We start from the raw sequence: 20,977 nt of genomic DNA on the forward strand, positions 1-20,977 counted from the left end.
AAATAACATGAACGAATCTTTGATTTGAATTGAAGCCTGAACTCTGGTTCTGCTCCGAGACTGTGCCAGGTCTGCTTAATACTGCATATATTTCATGCTTTGCATTTGTTTGTGAAAACAATTGAGACTGATTGATTTGCTGCAGACAACATCCAGCAGTCATCATGGGTACGGCGATCAAGTCGTGCGTCTATCCCTGTCAAATGTTTTATTGCGCAGGTGAGGCTTCCTGTTTCGTGGTTTGGTGGAGCACGTTGTTTGGAAAAATAGCAACGCAGCTGAGATCCGGCATGGGACCAGCGGGTTGATGTTCCATGACAGCGATGGTCGCCTTTCGAATGAATACACATCTCAACCGACCATGTGACAAGTTCTTGCAGACGGTGAAAGTAAAAGCCACGGCGAACACTGACACAGACCTGCTAACGACGGAAGCGCCTCACATGGGCAGTGCGGGGATTGAACCCGCGACCTTGGCGTTATTAGCACCACGCTCTAACCAGCTGAGCTAACCGACCAACGCAGTCAAGTCGCGAAAGCAAATGCCTATATTCCCGGTGCTCACAACCGCGGCGGCTGTTCATTTTCTGCTTCATGTCGATCGCACGATCGTCTGAAATACTTCCTTTCGTTGCAAAGCTTTTCAACGAAAAAAAAGCATTTAGTTTTCCGAACGCGCCTACTCGACTTAACCATTTGCTCTGATATTCAAAATTAAGCACAATGTCCGGACGCATGCAATTTCAATCGCAATGCCACCAGCTCAGCTGCAGCTTGTCATGTTGACAAATATCGTCTGGAGAAACGTACCTTCAACGATCGCTCACTGTTCTCCTGGATACTCACAGACTTTTGGAGTCAGGGTTATGTGCTGCTGATAAACTGCTACGAACCTTATGCCAAATGCATTTGAATTGTAATCGAACAGTGGGATTTTTTCTGCTCCCGAACGACGCAGTTGCTTTGGTGTCAGCAACAGCTCAGAAGCCAATTGCACGTTTTCCTCAATCACTTACGTTGCTCATGCAATCTTCGTTTGACAGCATATTTAGCAAGTTATCACCCCTTCCTGCAGCGTTCGTCAGTGACAGATCAGATGCGAAGATGATTGCTTCAGACAGCATGCTACATCCTACATTTGAAAATGGAACAGTTGCAAACGTTTCCAGGCTGAACACTCACTCACTATTTTGCCTGGCGCGTCAGAGGCTGGGAGCGGATCTTATGGAGGCTTTTCAATCATGAGGGGCATGTATCGGGTAAATAGATAAGTTTCTTTCGCTCAAGTGTGGCAGTGCAGAACTAGAGGGTATAAACCAGGTGTGGGAGGGCGAGAATTGGAAAGGCAGTGATGGGCATTGGCTGCGCGCAGAGGGTGGTGTGTTTGTGGAATAAGTTGCCAGACAAGCAGGTGATGGATGGTATAATTCCAATACTTTTAAGGAATCTTAACGTGTATTTGAATAGGAAGGGTTTGGAGAGACATGGGTCAAGTGCATGCAATCGCGGTTGGATCAATTGAAGATATCTGTTTGGAATGGACGAGTTCGGCCGAAGACTGTGCTTTCAGTGCTGTCCATATCTAATGAGCTCTATGATAGTGCAGCTGAAATGATAAAAAAAGATAAATAAATTCAATGAAGAAAATTGTCTCAAGTTGTTGAATTCAAAAAACTTCAGGTAATGTTATTTCAATTATTTTATTTATCTTTTTTATTTGTGATTTTTTCATTGTTCTGTAACTCTTATTTCTTGATTGTCTCTCTTTCTCTCGCTCCCCACACCATCAATATCTTTTTCCTTTCCACTTCCCGCTTTGCTACCCTTCTCCCCTGTTTTCCATTTTGTCTCAGGTTCACCCACCCCCCACATATTTTGTCACATAGCACTGGCTACAACCTGCGTCATTCACGGCTCCTAATCTCCCTTAGATCTCTCCATGCACTCTCATTATCACCTTTGCATCTGGAGCTCTGACTCACCATCTCTCAGCCTGGTGTAAACAGCTCCCTAATTCTCCCCCTTTTTTATCTTTAACAAATGATCAGTTAGAATCGAAACGTCAGCTCTTTTCTCTCCTTGCAGATGGTGCCAGAACTGCTGAGACTTTCCAGCATTCTCTCTTTTGGTTTCCGATTCCAGCACCCGCAGTAATGTCATTTTATTAATGGCTCTATGATATTGCTGGTGTCATGATAACTCCAGCTTCGATGCATGAGAGGTGTGCAAGCGAATGAATTCCCTCTGGAAGTCGCGTGACAAGTATTAACAGAGATCAAGGAAAATAACATGAACGAATCTTTGATTTGAATTGAAGCCTGAACTCTGGTTCTGCTCCGAGACTGTGCCAGGTCTGCTTAATACTGCATATATTTCATGCTTTGCATTTGTTTGTGAAAACAATTGAGACTGATTGATTTGCTGCAGACAACATCCAGCAGTCATCATGGGTACGGCGATCAAGTCGTGCGTCTATCCCTGTCAAATGTTTTATTGCGCAGGTGAGGCTTCCTGTTTCGTGGTTTGGTGGAGCACGTTGTTTGGAAAAATAGCAACGCAGCTGAGATCCGGCATGGGACCAGCGGGTTGATGTTCCATGACAGCGATGGTCGCTTTTCGAATGAATACACGTCTCAACCGACCATGTGACAAATTCTTGCAGACGGTGAAAGTAAAAGCCACGGCGAACACTTACACAGGCCTGCTAACGACGGAAGCGCCTCACATGGGCAGTGCGGGGATTGAACCCACGACCTTGGCGTTATTAGCACCACGCTCTAACCAGCGGAGCTAACCGACCAACGCAGACAAGTCGCGAAAGCAAATGCCTATATTTCCGGTGCTCACAACCGCGGCGGCTGTTCATTTTCTGCTTCATGTCGATCGCACGATCGTCTGAAATACTTCCTTTCGTTGCAAAGCTTTTCAACGAAAAAAAAGCATTTAGTTTTCCGAACGCGCCTACTCGACTTAACCATTTGCTCTGATATTCAAAATTAAGCACAATGTCCGGACGCATGCAATTTCAATCGCAATGCCACCAGCTCAGCTGCAGCTTGTCATGTTGACAAATATCGTCTGGAGAAACGTACCTTCAACGATCGCTCACTGTTCTACTGGATACTCACAGACTTTTGGAGTCAGGGTTATGTGCTGCTTATAAACTGCTACGAACCTTATGCCAAATGCATTTGAATTGTAATCGAACAGTGGGATTTTTTCTGCTCCCGAACGACGCAGTTGCTTTGGTGTCAGCAACAGCTCAGAAGCCAATTGCACGTTTTCCTCAATCACTTACGTTGCTCATGCAATCTTCGTTTGATCGCATATTTAGCAAGTTATCACGCCTTCCTGCAGCGTTCGTCAGTGACAGATCAGATGCTAAGATGATTGCTTCAGACAGCATGCTACATCCTACATTTGAAAAAGGAACAGTTGCAAACGTTTCCAGGCTGAACACTCACTCACTATTTTGCCTGGCGCGTCAGAGGCTGGGAGCGGATCTTATGGAGGCTTTTCAATCATGAGGGGCATGTATCGGGTAAATAGATAAGTTTCTTTCGCTCAAGTGTGGCAGTGCAGAACTAGAGGGTATAAACCAGGTGTGGGAGGGCGAGAATTGGAAAGGCAGTGATGGGCATTGGCTGCGCGCAGAGGGTGGTGTGTTTGTGGAATAAGTTGCCAGACAAGCAGGTGATGGATGGTATAATTCCAATACTTTTAAGGAATCTTAACGTGTATTTGAATAGGAAGGGTTTGGAGAGACATGGGTCAAGTGCATGCAATCGCGGTTGGATCAATTGAAGATATCTGTTTGGAATGGACGAGTTCGGCCGAAGACTGTGCTTTCAGTGCTGTCCATATCTAATGAGCTCTATGATAGTGCAGCTGAAATGATAAAAAAGATAAATAAATTCAATGAAGAAAATTGTCTCAAGTTGTTGAATTCAAAAAACTTCAGGTAATGTTATTTCAATTATTTTATTTATCTTTTTTATTTGTGATTTTTTCATTGTTCTGTAACTCTTATTTCTTGATTGTCTCTCTTTCTCTCGCTCCCCACACCATCAATATCTTTTTCCTTTCCACTTCCCGCTTTGCTACCCTTCTCCCCTGTTTTCCATTTTGTCTCAGGTTCACCCACCCCCCACATATTTTCTCACATAGCACTGGCTACAACCTGCGTCATTCACGGCTCCTAATCTCCCTTAGATCTCTCCATGCACTCTCATTATCACCTTTGCATCTGGAGCCCTGACTCACTATCCCTCAGCCTGGTGTAAACAGCTCCCTAATTCTCCCCCTTTTTTATCTTTAACAAATGATCAGTTAGAATCGAAACGTCAGCTCTTTTCTCTCCTTGCAGATGGTGCCAGAACTGCTGAGACTTTCCAGCATTCTCTCTTTTGGTTTCCGATTCCAGCACCCGCAGTAATGTCATTTTATTAATGGCTCTATGATATTGCTGGTGTCATGATAACTCCAGCTTCGATGCATGAGAGGTGTGCAAGCGAATGAATTCCCTCTGGAAGTCGCGTGACAAGTATTAACAGAGATCAAGGAAAATAACATGAACGAATCTTTGATTTGAATTGAAGCCTGAACTCTGGTTCTGCTCCGAGACTGTGCCAGGTCTGCTTAATACTGCATATATTTCATGCTTTGCATTTGTTTGTGAAAACAATTGAGACTGATTGATTTGCTGCAGACAACATCCAGCAGTCATCATGGGTACGGCGATCTAAGTCGTGCGTCTATCCCTGTCAAATGTTTTATTGCGCAGGTGAGGCTTCCTGTTTCGTGGTTTGGTGGAGCACGTTGTTTGGAAAAATAGCAACGCAGCTGAGATCCGGCATGGGACCAGCGGGTTGATGTTCCATGACAGCGATGGTCGCATTTCGAATGAATACACATCTCAACCGACCATGTGACAAGTTCTTGCAGACGGTGAAAGTAAAAGCCACGGCGAACACTGACACAGACCTGCTAACGACGGAAGCGCCTCACATGGGCAGTGCGGGGATTGAACCCGCGACCTTGGCGTTATTAGCACCACGCTCTAACCAGCTGAGCTAACCGACCAACGCAGTCAAGTCCCGAAAGCAAATGCCTATATTCCCGGTGCTCACAACCGCGGCGGCTGTTCATTTTCTGCTTCATGTCGATCGCACGATCGTCTGAAATACTTCCTTTCGTTGCAAAGCTTTTCAACGAAAAAAAAGCATTTAGTTTTCCGAACGCGCCTACTCGACTTAACCATTTGCTCTGATATTCAAAATTAAGCACAATGTCCGGACGCATGCAATTTCAATCGCAATGCCACCAGCTCAGCTGCAGCTTGTCATGTTGACAAATATCGTCTGGAGAAACGTACCTTCAACGATCGCTCACTGTTCTACTGGATACTCACAGACTTTTGGAGTCAGGGTTATGTGCTGCTTATAAACTGCTACGAACCTTATGCCAAATGCATTTGAATTGTAATCGAACAGTGGGATTTTTTCTGCTCCCGAACGACGCAGTTGCTTTGGTGTCAGCAACAGCTCAGAAGCCAATTGCACGTTTTCCTCAATCACTCACGTTGCTCATGCAATCTTCGTTTGACAGCATATTTAGCAAGTTATCACCCCTTCCTGCAGCGTTCGTCAGTGACAGATCAGATGCGAAGATGATTGCTTCAGACAGCATGCTACATCCTACATTTGAAAATGGAACAGTTGCAAACGTTTCCAGGCTGAACACTCACTCACTATTTTGCCTGGCGCGTCAGAGGCTGGGAGCGGATCTTATGGAGGCTTTTCAATCATGAGGGGCATGTATCGGGTAAATAGATAAGTTTCTTTCGCTCAAGTGTGGCAGTGCAGAACTAGAGGGTATAAACCAGGTGTGGGAGGGCGAGAATTGGAAAGGCAGTGATGGGCATTGGCTGCGCGCAGAGGGTGGTGTGTTTGTGGAATAAGTTGCCAGACAAGCAGGTGATGGATGGTATAATTCCAATACTTTTAAGGAATCTTAACGTGTATTTGAATAGGAAGGGTTTGGAGAGACATGGGTCAAGTGCATGCAATCGCGGTTGGATCAATTGAAGATATCTGTTTGGAATGGACGAGTTCGGCCGAAGACTGTGCTTTCAGTGCTGTCCATATCTAATGAGCTCTATGATAGTGCAGCTGAAATGATAAAAAAGATAAATAAATTCAATGAAGAAAATTGTCTCAAGTTGTTGAATTCAAAAAACTTCAGGTAATGTTATTTCAATTATTTTATTTATCTTTTTTATTTGTGATTTTTTCATTGTTCTGTAACTCTTATTTCTTGATTGTCTCTCTTTCTCTCGCTCCCCACACCATCAATATCTTTTTCCTTTCCACTTCCCGCTTTGCTACCCTTCTCCCCTGTTTTCCATTTTGTCTCAGGTTCACCCACCCCCCACATATTTTCTCACATAGCACTGGCTACAACCTGCGTCATTCACGGCTCCTAATCTCCCTTAGATCTCTCCATGCACTCTCATTATCACCTTTGCATCTGGAGCTCTGACTCACCATCTCTCAGCCTGGTGTAAACAGCTCCCTAATTCTCCCCCTTTTTTATCTTTAACAAATGATCAGTTAGAATCGAAACGTCAGCTCTTTTCTCTCCTTGCAGATGGTGCCAGAACTGCTGAGACTTTCCAGCATTCTCTCTTTTGGTTTCCGATTCCAGCACCCGCAGTAATTTCATTTTATTAATGGCTCTATGATATTGCTGGTGTCATGATAACTCCAGCTTCGATGCATGAGAGGTGTGCAAGCGAATGAATTCCCTCTGGAAGTCGCGTGACAAGTATTAACAGAGATCAAGGAAAATAACATGAACGAATCTTTGATTTGAATTGAAGCCTGAACTCTGGTTCTGCTCCGAGACTGTGCCAGGTCTGCTTAATACTGCATATATTTCATGCTTTGCATTTGTTTGTGAAAACAATTGAGACTGATTGATTTGCTGCAGACAACATCCAGCAGTCATCATGGGTACGGCGATCAAGTCGTGCGTCTATCCCTGTCAAATGTTTTATTGCGCAGGTGAGGCTTCCTGTTTCGTGGTTTGGTGGAGCACGTTGTTTGGAAAAATAGCAACGCAGCTGAGATCCGGCATGGGACCAGCGGGTTGATGTTCCATGACAGCGATGGTCGCCTTTCGAATGAATACACATCTCAACCGACCATGTGACAAATTCTTGCAGACGGTGAAAGTAAAAGCCACGGCGAACACTTACACAGGCCTGCTAACGACGGAAGCGCCTCACATGGGCAGTGCGGGGATTGAACCCACGACCTTGGCGTTATTAGCACCACGCTCTAACCAGCTGAGCTAACCGACCAACGCAGACAAGTCGCGAAAGCAAATGCCTATATTCCCGGTGCTCACAACCGCGGCGGCTGTTCATTTTCTGCTTCATGTCGATCGCACGATCGTCTGAAATACTTCCTTTCGTTGCAAAGCTTTTCAACGAAAAAAAAGCATTTAGTTTTCCGAACGCGCCTACTCGACTTAACCATTTGCTCTGATATTCAAAATTAAGCACAATGTCCGGACGCATGCAATTTCAATCGCAATGCCACCAGCTCAGCTGCAGCTTGTCATGTTGACAAATATCGTCTGGAGAAACGTACCTTCAACGATCGCTCACTGTTCTACTGGATACTCACAGACTTCTGGAGTCAGGGTTATGTGCTGCTTATAAACTGCTACGAACCTTATGCCAAATGCATTTGAATTGTAATCGAACAGTGGGATTTTTTCTGCTCCCGAACGACGCAGTTGCTTTGGTGTCAGCAACAGCTCAGAAGCCAATTGCACGTTTTCCTCAATCACTCACGTTGCTCATGCAATCTTCGTTTGACAGCATATTTAGCAAGTTATCACGCCTTCCTGCAGCGTTCGTCAGTGACAGATCAGATGCGAAGATGATTGCTTCAGACAGCATGCTACATCCTACATTTGAAAATGGAACAGTTGCAAACGTTTCCAGGCTGAACACTCACTCACTATTTTGCCTGGCGCGTTAGAGGCTGGGAGCGGATCTTATGGAGGCTTTTCAATCATGAGGGGCATGTATCGGGTAAATAGATAAGTTTCTTTCGCTCAAGTGTGGCAGTGCAGAACTAGAGGGTATAAACCAGGTGTGGGAGGGCGAGAATTGGAAAGGCAGTGATGGGCAATGGCTGCGCGCAGAGGGTGGTGTGTTTGTGGAATAAGTTGCCAGACAAGCAGGTGATGGATGGTATAATTCCAATACTTTTAAGGAATCTTAACGTGTATTTGAATAGGAAGGGTTTGGGGAGACATGGGTCAAGTGCATGCAATCGCGGTTGGATCAATTGAAGATATCTGTTTGGAATGGACGAGTTCGGCCGAAGACTGTGCTTTCAGTGCTGTCCATATCTAATGAGCTCTATGATAGTGCAGCTGAAATGATAAAAAAGATAAATAAATTCAATGAAGAAAATTGTCTCAAGTTGTTGAATTCAAAAAACTTCAGGTAATGTTATTTCAATTATTTTATTTATCTTTTTTATTTGTGATTTTTTCATTGTTCTGTAACTCTTATTTCTTGATTGTCTCTCTTTCTCTCGCTCCCCACACCATCAATATCTTTTTCCTTTCCACTTCCTGCTTTGCTACCCTTCTCCCCTGTTTTCCATTTTGTCTCAGGTTCACCCACCCCCCACATATTTTGTCACATAGCACTGGCTACAACCTGCGTCATTCACGGCTCCTAATCTCCCTTAGATCTCTCCATGCACTCTCATTATCACCTTTGCATCTGGAGCCCTGACTCACCATCTCTCAGCCTGGTGTAAACAGCTCCCTAATTCTCCCCCTTTTTTATCTTTAACAAATGATCAGTTAGAATCGAAACGTCAGCTCTTTTCTCTCCTTGCAGATGGTGCCAGAACTGCTGAGACTTTCCAGCATTCTCTCTTTAGGTTTCCGATTCCAGCACCCGCAGTAATTTCATTTTATTAATGGCTCTATGATATTGCTGGTGTCATGATAACTCCAGCTTCGATGCATGAGAGGTGTGCAAGCGAATGAATTCCCTCTGGAAGTCGCGTGACAAGTATTAACAGAGATCAAGGAAAATAACATGAACGAATCTTTGATTTGAATTGAAGCCTGAACTCTGGTTCTGCTCCGAGACTGTGCCAGGTCTGCTTAATACTGCATATATTTCATGCTTTGCATTTGTTTGTGAAAACAATTGAGACTGATTGATTTGCTGCAGACAACATCCAGCAGTCATCATGGGTACGGCGATCAAGTCGTGCGTCTGTCCCTGTCAAATGTTTTATTGCGCAGGTGAGGCTTCCTGTTTCGTGGTTTGGTGGAGCACGTTGTTTGGAAAAATAGCAACGCAGCTGAGATCCGGCATGGGACCAGCGGGTTGATGTTCCATGACAGCGATGGTCGCCTTTCGAATGAATACACATCTCAACCGACCATGTGACAAGTTCTTGCAGACGGTGAAAGTAAAAGCCCCGGCGAACACTGACACAGACCTGCTAACGACGGAAGCGCCTCACATGGGCAGTGCGGGGATTGAACCCGCGACCTTGGCGTTATTAGCACCACGCTCTAACCAGCTGAGCTAACCGACCAACGCAGTCAAGTCGCGAAAGCAAATGCCTATATTCCCGGTGCTCACAACCGCGGCGGCTGTTCATTTTCTGCTTCATGTCGATCGCACGATCGTCTGAAATACTTCCTTTCGTTGCAAAGCTTTTCAACGAAAAAAAAGCATTTAGTTTTCCGAACGCGCCTACTCGACTTAACCATTTGCTCTGATATTCAAAATTAAGCACAATGTCCGGACGCATGCAATTTCAATCGCAATGCCACCAGCTCAGCTGCAGCTTGTCATGTTGACAAATATCGTCTGGAGAAACGTACCTTCAACGATCGCTCACTGTTCTACTGGATACTCACAGACTTTTGGAGTCAGGGTTATGTGCTGCTTATAAACTGCTACGAACCTTATGCCAAATGCATTTGAATTGTAATCGAACAGTGGGATTTTTTCTGCTCCCGAACGACGCAGTTGCTTTGGTGTCAGCAACAGCTCAGAAGCCAATTGCACGTTTTCCTCAATCACTCACGTTGCTCATGCAATCTTCGTTTGACAGCATATTTAGCAAGTTATCACCCCTTCCTGCAGCGTTCGTCAGTGACAGATCAGATGCGAAGATGATTGCTTCAGACAGCATGCTACATCCTACATTTGAAAATGGAACAGTTGCAAACGTTTCCAGGCTGAACACTCACTCACTATTTTGCCTGGCGCGTCAGAGGCTGGGAGCGGATCTTATGGAGGCTTTTCAATCATGAGGGGCATGTATCGGGTAAATAGATAAGTTTCTTTCGCTCAAGTGTGGCAGTGCAGAACTAGAGGGTATAAACCAGGTGTGGGAGGGCGAGAATTGGAAAGGCAGTGATGGGCATTGGCTGCGCGCAGAGGGTGGTGTGTTTGTGGAATAAGTTGCCAGACAAGCAGGTGATGGATGGTATAATTCCAATACTTTTAAGGAATCTTAACGTGTATTTGAATAGGAAGGGTTTGGAGAGACATGGGTCAAGTGCATGCAATCGCGGTTGGATCAATTGAAGATATCTGTTTGGAATGGACGAGTTCGGCCGAAGACTGTGCTTTCAGTGCTGTCCATATCTAATGAGCTCTATGATAGTGCAGCTGAAATGATAAAAAAGATAAATAAATTCAATGAAGAAAATTGTCTCAAGTTGTTGAATTCAAAAAACTTCAGGTAATGTTATTTCAATTATTTTATTTATCTTTTTTATTTGTGATTTTTTCATTGTTCTGTAACTCTTATTTCTTGATTGTCTCTCTTTCTCTCGCTCCCCACACCATCAATATCTTTTTCCTTTCCACTTCCCGCTTTGCTACCCTTCTCCCCTGTTTTCCATTTTGTCTCAGGTTCACCCACCCCCCACATATTTTCTCACATAGCACTGGCTACAACCTGCGTCATTCACGGCTCCTAATCTCCCTTAGATCTCTCCATGCACTCTCATTATCACCTTTGCATCTGGAGCTCTGACTCACCATCTCTCAGCCTGGTGTAAACAGCTCCCTAATTCTCCCCCTTTTTTATCTTAAACAAATGATCAGTTAGAATCGAAACGTCAGCTCTTTTCTCTCCTTGCAGATGGTGCCAGAACTGCTGAGACTTTCCAGCATTCTCTCTTTAGGTTTCCGATTCCAGCACCCGCAGTAATTTCATTTTATTAATGGCTCTATGATATTGCTGGTGTCATGATAACTCCAGCTTCGATGCATGAGAGGTGTGCAAGCGAATGAATTCCCTCTGGAAGTCGCGTGACAAGTATTAACAGAGATCAAGGAAAATAACATGAACGAATCTTTGATTTGAATTGAAGCCTGAACTCTGGTTCTGCTCCGAGACTGTGCCAGGTCTGCTTAATACTGCATATATTTCATGCTTTGCATTTGTTTGTGAAAACAATTGAGACTGATTGATTTGCTGCAGACAACATCCAGCAGTCATCATGGGTACGGCGATCAAGTCGTGCGTCTGTCCCTGTCAAATGTTTTATTGCGCAGGTGAGGCTTCCTGTTTCGTGGTTTGGTGGAGCACGTTGTTTGGAAAAATAGCAACGCAGCTGAGATCCGGCATGGGACCAGCGGGTTGATGTTCCATGACAGAGATGGTCGCCTTTCGAATGAATACACATCTCAACCGACCATGTGACAAGTTCTTGCAGACGGTGAAAGTAAAAGCCCCGGCGAACACTGACACAGACCTGCTAACGACGGAAGCGCCTCACATGGGCAGTGCGGGGATTGAACCCGCGACCTTGGCGTTATTAGCACCACGCTCTAACCAGCTGAGCTAACCGACCAACGCAGTCAAGTCGCGAAAGCAAATGCCTATATTCCCGGTGCTCACAACCGCGGCGGCTGTTCATTTTCTGCTTCATGTCGATCGCACGATCGTCTGAAATACTTCCTTTCGTTGCAAAGCTTTTCAACGAAAAAAAAGCATTTAGTTTTCCGAACGCGCCTACTCGACTTAACCATTTGCTCTGATATTCAAAATTAAGCACAATGTCCGGACGCATGCAATTTCAATCGCAATGCCACCAGCTCAGCTGCAGCTTGTCATGTTGACAAATATCGTCTGGAGAAACGTACCTTCAACGATCGCTCACTGTTCTACTGGATACTCACAGACTTTTGGAGTCAGGGTTATGTGCTGCTTATAAACTGCTACGAACCTTATGCCAAATGCATTTGAATTGTAATCGAACAGTGGGATTTTTTCTGCTCCCGAACGACGCAGTTGCTTTGGTGTCAGCAACAGCTCAGAAGCCAATTGCACGTTTTCCTCAATCACTCACGTTGCTCATGCAATCTTCGTTTGACAGCATATTTAGCAAGTTATCACCCCTTCCTGCAGCGTTCGTCAGTGACAGATCAGATGCGAAGATGATTGCTTCAGACAGCATGCTACATCCTACATTTGAAAATGGAACAGTTGCAAACGTTTCCAGGCTGAACACTCACTCACTATTTTGCCTGGCGCGTCAGAGGCTGGGAGCGGATCTTATGGAGGCTTTTCAATCATGAGGGGCATGTATCGGGTAAATAGATAAGTTTCTTTCGCTCAAGTGTGGCAGTGCAGAACTAGAGGGTATAAACCAGGTGTGGGAGGGCGAGAATTGGAAAGGCAGTGATGGGCATTGGCTGCGCGCAGAGGGTGGTGTGTTTGTGGAATAAGTTGCCAGACAAGCAGGTGATGGATGGTATAATTCCAATACTTTTAAGGAATCTTAACGTGTATTTGAATAGGAAGGGTTTGGAGAGACATGGGTCAAGTGCATGCAATCGCGGTTGGATCAATTGAAGATATCTGTTTGGAATGGACGAGTTCGGCCGAAGACTGTGCTTTCAGTGCTGTCCATATCTAATGAGCTCTATGATAGTGCAGCTGAAATGATAAAAAAGATAAATAAATTCAATGAAGAAAATTGTCTCAAGTTGTTGAATTCAAAAAACTTCAGGTAATGTTATTTCAATTATTTTATTTATCTTTTTTTATTTGTGATTTTTTCATTGTTCTGTAACTCTTATTTCTTGATTGTCTCTCTTTCTCTCGCTCCCCACACCATCAATATCTTTTTCCTTTCCACTTCCCGCTTTGCTACCCTTCTCCCCTGTTTTCCATTTTGTCTCAGGTTCACCCACCCCCCACATATTTTCTCACATAGCACTGGCTACAACCTGCGTCATTCACGGCTCCTAATCTCCCTTAGATCTCTCCATGCACTCTCATTATCACCTTTGCATCTGGAGCTCTGACTCACCATCTCTCAGCCTGGTGTAAACAGCTCCCTAATTCTCCCCCTTTTTTATCTTAAACAAATGATCAGTTAGAATCGAAACGTCAGCTCTTTTCTCTCCTTGCAGATGGTGCCAGAACTGCTGAGACTTTCCAGCATTCTCTCTTTAGGTTTCCGATTCCAGCACCCGCAGTAATTTCATTTTATTAATGGCTCTATGATATTGCTGGTGTCATGATAACTCCAGCTTCGATGCATGAGAGGTGTGCAAGCGAATGAATTCCCTCTGGAAGTCGCGTGACAAGTATTAACAGAGATCAAGGAAAATAACATGAACGAATCTTTGATTTGAATTGAAGCCTGAACTCTGGTTCTGCTCCGAGACTGTGCCAGGTCTGCTTAATACTGCATATATTTCATGCTTTGCATTTGTTTGTGAAAACAATTGAGACTGATTGATTTGCTGCAGACAACATCCAGCAGTCATCATGGGTACGGCGATCAAGTCGTGCGTCTGTCCCTGTCAAATGTTTTATTGCGCAGGTGAGGCTTCCTGTTTCGTGGTTTGGTGGAGCACGTTGTTTGGAAAAATAGCAACGCAGCTGAGATCCGGCATGGGACCAGCGGGTTGATGTTCCATGACAGCGATGGTCGCTTTTCGAATGAATACACATCTCAACCGACCATGTGACAAATTCTTGCAGACGGTGAAAGTAAATGCCACGGCGAACACTGACACAGACCTGCTAACGACGGAAGCGCCTCACATGATCAGCGCGGGGATTGAACCCACGACCTTGGCGTTATTAGCACCACGCTCTAACCAGCTGAGCTAACCGACCAACGCAGTCAAGTCGCGAAAGCAAATGCCTATATTCCCGGTGCTCACAACCGCGGCGGCTGTTCATTTTCTGCTTCATGTCGATCGCACGATCGTCTGAAATACTTCCTTTCGTTGCAAAGCTTTTCAACGAAAAAAAAGCATTTAGTTTTCCGAACGCGCCTACTCGACTTAACCATTTGCTCTGATATTCAAAATTAAGCACAATGTCCGGACGCATGCAATTTCAATCGCAATGCCACCAGCTCAGCTGCAGCTTGTCATGTTGACAAATATCGTCTGGAGAAACGTACCTTCAACGATCGCTCACTGTTCTACTGGATACTCACAGACTTTTGGAGTCAGGGTTATGTGCTGCTTATAAACTGCTACGAACCTTATGCCAAATGCATTTGAATTGTAATCGAACAGTGGGATTTTTTCTGCTCCCGAACGACGCAGTTGCTTTGGTGTCAGCAACAGCTCAGAAGCCAATTGCACGTTTTCCTCAATCACTCACGTTGCTCATGCAATCTTCGTTTGACAGCATATTTAGCAAGTTATCACCCCTTCCTGCAGCGTTCGTCAGTGACAGATCAGATGCGAAGATGATTGCTTCAGACAGCATGCTACATCCTACATTTGAAAATGGAACAGTTGCAAACGTTTCCAGGCTGAACACTCACTCACTATTTTGCCTGGCGCGTCAGAGGCTGGGAGCGGATCTTATGGAGGCTTTTCAATCATGAGGGGCATGTATCGGGTAAATAGATAAGTTTCTTTCGCTCAAGTGTGGCAGTGCAGAACTAGAGGGTATAAACCAGGTGTGGGAGGGCGAGAATTGGAAAGGCAGTGATGGGCATTGGCTGCGCGCAGAGGGTGGTGTGTTTGTGGAATAAGTTGCCAGACAAGCAGGTGATGGATGGTATAATTCCAATACTTTTAAGGAATCTTAACGTGTATTTGAATAGGAAGGGTTTGGAGAGACATGGGTCAAGTGCATGCAATCGCGGTTGGATCAATTGAAGATATCTGTTTGGAATGGACGAGTTCGGCCGAAGACTGTGCTTTCAGTGCTGTCCATATCTAATGAGCTCTATGATAGTGCAGCTGAAATGATAAAAAAGATAAATAAATTCAATGAAGAAAATTGTCTCAAGTTGTTGAATTCAAAAAACTTCAGGTAATGTTATTTCAATTATTTTATTTATCTTTTTTTATTTGTGATTTTTTCATTGTTCTGTAACTCTTATTTCTTGATTGTCTCTCTTTCTCTCGCTCCCCACACCATCAATATCTTTTTCCTTTCCACTTCCCGCTTTGCTACCCTTCTCCCCTGTTTTCCATTTTGTCTCAGGTTCACCCACCCCCCACATATTTTCTCACATAGCACTGGCTACAACCTGCGTCATTCACGGCTCCTAATCTCCCTTAGATCTCTCCATGCACTCTCATTATCACCTTTGCATCTGGAGCTCTGACTCACCATCTCTCAGCCTGGTGTAAACAGCTCCCTAATTCTCCCCCTTTTTTATCTTAAACAAATGATCAGTTAGAATCGAAACGTCAGCTCTTTTCTCTCCTTGCAGATGGTGCCAGAACTGCTGAGACTTTCCAGCATTCTCTCTTTAGGTTTCCGATTCCAGCACCCGCAGTAATTTCATTTTATTAATGGCTCTATGATATTGCTGGTGTCATGATAACTCCAGCTTCGATGCATGAGAGGTGTGCAAGCGAATGAATTCCCTCTGGAAGTCGCGTGACAAGTATTAACAGAGATCAAGGAAAATAACATGAACGAATCTTTGATTTGAATTGAAGCCTGAACTCTGGTTCTGCTCCGAGACTGTGCCAGGTCTGCTTAATACTGCATATATTTCATGCTTTGCATTTGTTTGTGAAAACAATTGAGACTGATTGATTTGCTGCAGACAACATCCAGCAGTCATCATGGGTACGGCGATCAAGTCGTGCGTCTGTCCCTGTCAAATGTTTTATTGCGCAGGTGAGGCTTCCTGTTTCGTGGTTTGGTGGAGCACGTTGTTTGGAAAAATAGCAACGCAGCTGAGATCCGGCATGGGACCAGCGGGTTGATGTTCCATGACAGCGATGGTCGCTTTTCGAATGAATACACATCTCAACCGACCATGTGACAAATTCTTGCAGACGGTGAAAGTAAATGCCACGGCGAACACTGACACAGACCTGCTAACGACGGAAGCGCCTCACATGATCAGCGCGGGGATTGAACCCACGACCTTGGCGTTATTAGCACCACGCTCTAACCAGCTGAGCTAACCGACCAACGCAGTCAAGTCGCGAAAGCAAATGCCTATATTCCCGGTGCTCACAACCGCGGCGGCTGTTCATTTTCTGCTTCATGTCGATCGCACGATCGTCTGAAATACTTCCTTTCGTTGCAAAGCTTTTCAACGAAAAAAAAGCATTTAGTTTTCCGAACGCGCCTACTCGACTTAACCATTTGCTCTGATATTCAAAATTAAGCACAATGTCCGGACGCATGCAATTTCAATCGCAATGCCACCAGCTCAGCTGCAGCTTGTCATGTTGACAAATATCGTCTGGAGAAACGTACCTTCAACGATCGCTCACTGTTCTACTGGATACTCACAGACTTCTGGAGTCAGGGTTATGTGCTGCTTATAAACTGCTACGAACCTTATGCCAAATGCATTTGAATTGTAATCGAACAGTGGGATTTTTTCTGCTCCCGAACGACGCAGTTGCTTTGGTGTCAGCAACAGCTCAGAAGCCAATTGCACGTTTTCCTCAATCACTTACGTTGCTCATGCAATCTTCGTTTGACAGCATATTTAGCAAGTTATCACGCCTTCCTGCAGCGTTCGTCAGTGACAGATCAGATGCTAAGATGATTGCTTCAGACAGCATGCTACATCCTACATTTGAAAATGGAACAGTTGCAAACGTTTCCAGGCTGAACACTCACTCACTATTTTGCCTGGCGCGTTAGAGGCTGGGAGCGGATCTTATGGAGGCTTTTCAATCATGAGGGGCATGTATCGGGTAAATAGATAAGTTTCTTTCGCTCAAGTGTGGCAGTGCAGAACTAGAGGGTATAAACCAGGTGTGGGAGGGCGAGAATTGGAAAGGCAGTGATGGGCAATGGCTGCGCGCAGAGGGTGGTGTGTTTGTGGAATAAGTTGCCAGACAAGCAGGTGATGGATGGTATAATTCCAATACTTTTAAGGAATCTTAACGTGTATTTGAATAGGAAGGGTTTGGAGAGACATGGGTCAAGTGCATGCAATCGCGGTTGGATCAATTGAAGATATCTGTTTGGAATGGACGAGTTCGGCCGAAGACTGTGCTTTCAGTGCTGTCCATATCTAATGAGCTCTATGATAGTGCAGCTGAAATGATAAAAAAGATAAATAAATTCAATGAAGAAAATTGTCTCAAGTTGTTGAATTCAAAAAACTTCAGGTAATGTTATTTCAATTATTTTATTTATCTTTTTTATTTGTGATTTTTTCATTGTTCTGTAACTCTTATTTCTTGATTGTCTCTCTTTCTCTCGCTCCCCACACCATCAATATCTTTTTCCTTTCCACTTCCTGCTTTGCTACCCTTCTCCCCTGTTTTCCATTTTGTCTCAGGTTCACCCACCCCCCACATATTTTGTCACATAGCACTGGCTACAACCTGCGTCATTCACGGCTCCTAATCTCCCTTAGATCTCTCCATGCACTCTCATTATCACCTTTGCATCTGGAGCCCTGACTCACCATCTCTCAGCCTGGTGTAAACAGCTCCCTAATTCTCCCCCTTTTTTATCTTTAACAAATGATCAGTTAGAATCGAAACGTCAGCTCTTTTCTCTCCTTGCAGATGGTGCCAGAACTGCTGAGACTTTCCAGCATTCTCTCTTTAGGTTTCCGATTCCAGCACCCGCAGTAATTTCATTTTATTAATGGCTCTATGATATTGCTGGTGTCATGATAACTCCAGCTTCGATGCATGAGAGGTGTGCAAGCGAATGAATTCCCTCTGGAAGTCGCGTGACAAGTATTAACAGAGATCAAGGAAAATAACATGAACGAATCTTTGATTTGAATTGAAGCCTGAACTCTGGTTCTGCTCCGAGACTGTGCCAGGTCTGCTTAATACTGCATATATTTCATGCTTTGCATTTGTTTGTGAAAACAATTGAGACTGATTGATTTGCTGCAGACAACATCCAGCAGTCATCATGGGTACGGCGATCAAGTCGTGCGTCTGTCCCTGTCAAATGTTTTATTGCGCAGGTGAGGCTTCCTGTTTCGTGGTTTGGTGGAGCACGTTGTTTGGAAAAATAGCAACGCAGCTGAGATCCGGCATGGGACCAGCGGGTTGATGTTCCATGACAGCGATGGTCGCTTTTCGAATGAATACACATCTCAACCGACCATGTGACAAATTCTTGCAGACGGTGAAAGTAAATGCCACGGCGAACACTGACACAGACCTGCTAACGACGGAAGCGCCTCACATGATCAGCGCGGGGATTGAACCCACGACCTTGGCGTTATTAGCACCACGCTCTAACCAGCTGAGCTAACCGACCAACGCAGTCAAGTCGCGAAAGCAAATGCCTATATTCCCGGTGCTCACAACCGCGGCGGCTGTTCATTTTCTGCTTCATGTCGATCGCACGATCGTCTGAAATACTTCCTTTCGTTGCAAAGCTTTTCAACGAAAAAAAAGCATTTAGTTTTCCGAACGCGCCTACTCGACTTAACCATTTGCTCTGATATTCAAAATTAAGCACAATGTCCGGACGCATGCAATTTCAATCGCAATGCCACCAGCTCAGCTGCAGCTTGTCATGTTGACAAATATCGTCTGGAGAAACGTACCTTCAACGATCGCTCACTGTTCTACTGGATACTCACAGACTTCTGGAGTCAGGGTTATGTGCTGCTTATAAACTGCTACGAACCTTATGCCAAATGCATTTGAATTGTAATCGAACAGTGGGATTTTTTCTGCTCCCGAACGACGCAGTTGCTTTGGTGTCAGCAACAGCTCAGAAGCCAATTGCACGTTTTCCTCAATCACTTACGTTGCTCATGCAATCTTCGTTTGACAGCATATTTAGCAAGTTATCACGCCTTCCTGCAGCGTTCGTCAGTGACAGATCAGATGCTAAGATGATTGCTTCAGACAGCATGCTACATCCTACATTTGAAAATGGAACAGTTGCAAACGTTTCCAGGCTGAACACTCACTCACTATTTTGCCTGGCGCGTTAGAGGCTGGGAGCGGATCTTATGGAGGCTTTTCAATCATGAGGGGCATGTATCGGGTAAATAGATAAGTTTCTTTCGCTCAAGTGTGGCAGTGCAGAACTAGAGGGTATAAACCAGGTGTGGGAGGGCGAGAATTGGAAAGGCAGTGATGGGCAATGGCTGCGCGCAGAGGGTGGTGTGTTTGTGGAATAAGTTGCCAGACAAGCAGGTGATGGATGGTATAATTCCAATACTTTTAAGGAATCTTAACGTGTATTTGAATAGGAAGGGTTTGGAGAGACATGGGTCAAGTGCATGCAATCGCGGTTGGATCAATTGAAGATATCTGTTTGGAATGGACGAGTTCGGCCGAAGACTGTGCTTTCAGTGCTGTCCATATCTAATGAGCTCTATGATAGTGCAGCTGAAATGATAAAAAAGATAAATAAATTCAATGAAGAAAATTGTCTCAAGTTGTTGAATTCAAAAAACTTCAGGTAATGTTATTTCAATTATTTTATTTATCTTTTTTATTTGTGATTTTTTCATTGTTCTGTAACTCTTATTTCTTGATTGTCTCTCTTTCTCTCGCTCCCCACACCATCAATATCTTTTTCCTTTCCACTTCCTGCTTTGCTACCCTTCTCCCCTGTTTTCCATTTTGTCTCAGGTTCACCCACCCCCCACATATTTTGTCACATAGCACTGGCTACAACCTGCGTCATTCACGGCTCCTAATCTCCCTTAGATCTCTCCATGCACTCTCATTATCACCTTTGCATCTGGAGCCCTGACTCACCATCTCTCAGCCTGGTGTAAACAGCTCCCTAATTCTCCCCCTTTTTTATCTTTAACAAATGATCAGTTAGAATCGAAACGTCAGCTCTTTTCTCTCCTTGCAGATGGTGCCAGAACTGCTGAGACTTTCCAGCATTCTCTCTTTAGGTTTCCGATTCCAGCACCCGCAGTAATTTCATTTTATTAATGGCTCTATGATATTGCTGGTGTCATGATAACTCCAGCTTCGATGCATGAGAGGTGTGCAAGCGAATGAATTCCCTCTGGAAGTCGCGTGACAAGTATTAACAGAGATCAAGGAAAATAACATGAACGAATCTTTGATTTGAATTGAAGCCTGAACTCTGGTTCTGCTCCGAGACTGTGCCAGGTCTGCTTAATACTGCATATATTTCATGCTTTGCATTTGTTTGTGAAAACAATTGAGACTGATTGATTTGCTGCAGACAACATCCAGCAGTCATCATGGGTACGGCGATCAAGTCGTGCGTCTGTCCCTGTCAAATGTTTTATTGCGCAGGTGAGGCTTCCTGTTTCGTGGTTTGGTGGAGCACGTTGTTTGGAAAAATAGCAACGCAGCTGAGATCCGGCATGGGACCAGCGGGTTGATGTTCCATGACAGCGATGGTCGCCTTTCGAATGAATACACATCTCAACCGACCATGTGACAAGTTCTTGCAGACGGTGAAAGTAAAAGCCCCGGCGAACACTGACACAGACCTGCTAACGACGGAAGCGCCTCACA

At 44.7% G+C, this 20,977-nt stretch overlaps 4 non-coding genes across 4 annotated transcripts; all 4 read right to left on the bottom strand.

Moving 5' to 3' along the window:
* Positions 1-444: 444 nt before the first annotated feature.
* On the bottom strand, positions 445-518 carry trnai-aau (transfer RNA isoleucine (anticodon AAU)). Its single transcript has one exon. It is a non-coding gene; the product is annotated as a tRNA-Ile (tRNA).
* A 4,490-nt stretch (positions 519-5,008) lies between these two features.
* Positions 5,009-5,082, bottom strand: trnai-aau (transfer RNA isoleucine (anticodon AAU)). Its single transcript has one exon. It is a non-coding gene; the product is annotated as a tRNA-Ile (tRNA).
* A 4,488-nt stretch (positions 5,083-9,570) lies between these two features.
* trnai-aau (transfer RNA isoleucine (anticodon AAU)) lies at positions 9,571-9,644 on the bottom strand. The gene has a single exon. It is a non-coding gene; the product is annotated as a tRNA-Ile (tRNA).
* Positions 9,645-11,851: 2,207 nt separating this feature from the next.
* trnai-aau (transfer RNA isoleucine (anticodon AAU)) lies at positions 11,852-11,925 on the bottom strand. The gene has a single exon. It is a non-coding gene; the product is annotated as a tRNA-Ile (tRNA).
* Positions 11,926-20,977: the final 9,052 nt, after the last annotated feature.

This window comes from Chiloscyllium plagiosum, unplaced genomic scaffold (genome assembly GCF_037043375.1).
Source record: "Chiloscyllium plagiosum isolate Xiang-an unplaced genomic scaffold, Cpla_swu_hap1 HiC_scaffold_52, whole genome shotgun sequence".
NCBI classification, from domain to species: domain Eukaryota; kingdom Metazoa; phylum Chordata; class Chondrichthyes; order Orectolobiformes; family Hemiscylliidae; genus Chiloscyllium; species Chiloscyllium plagiosum.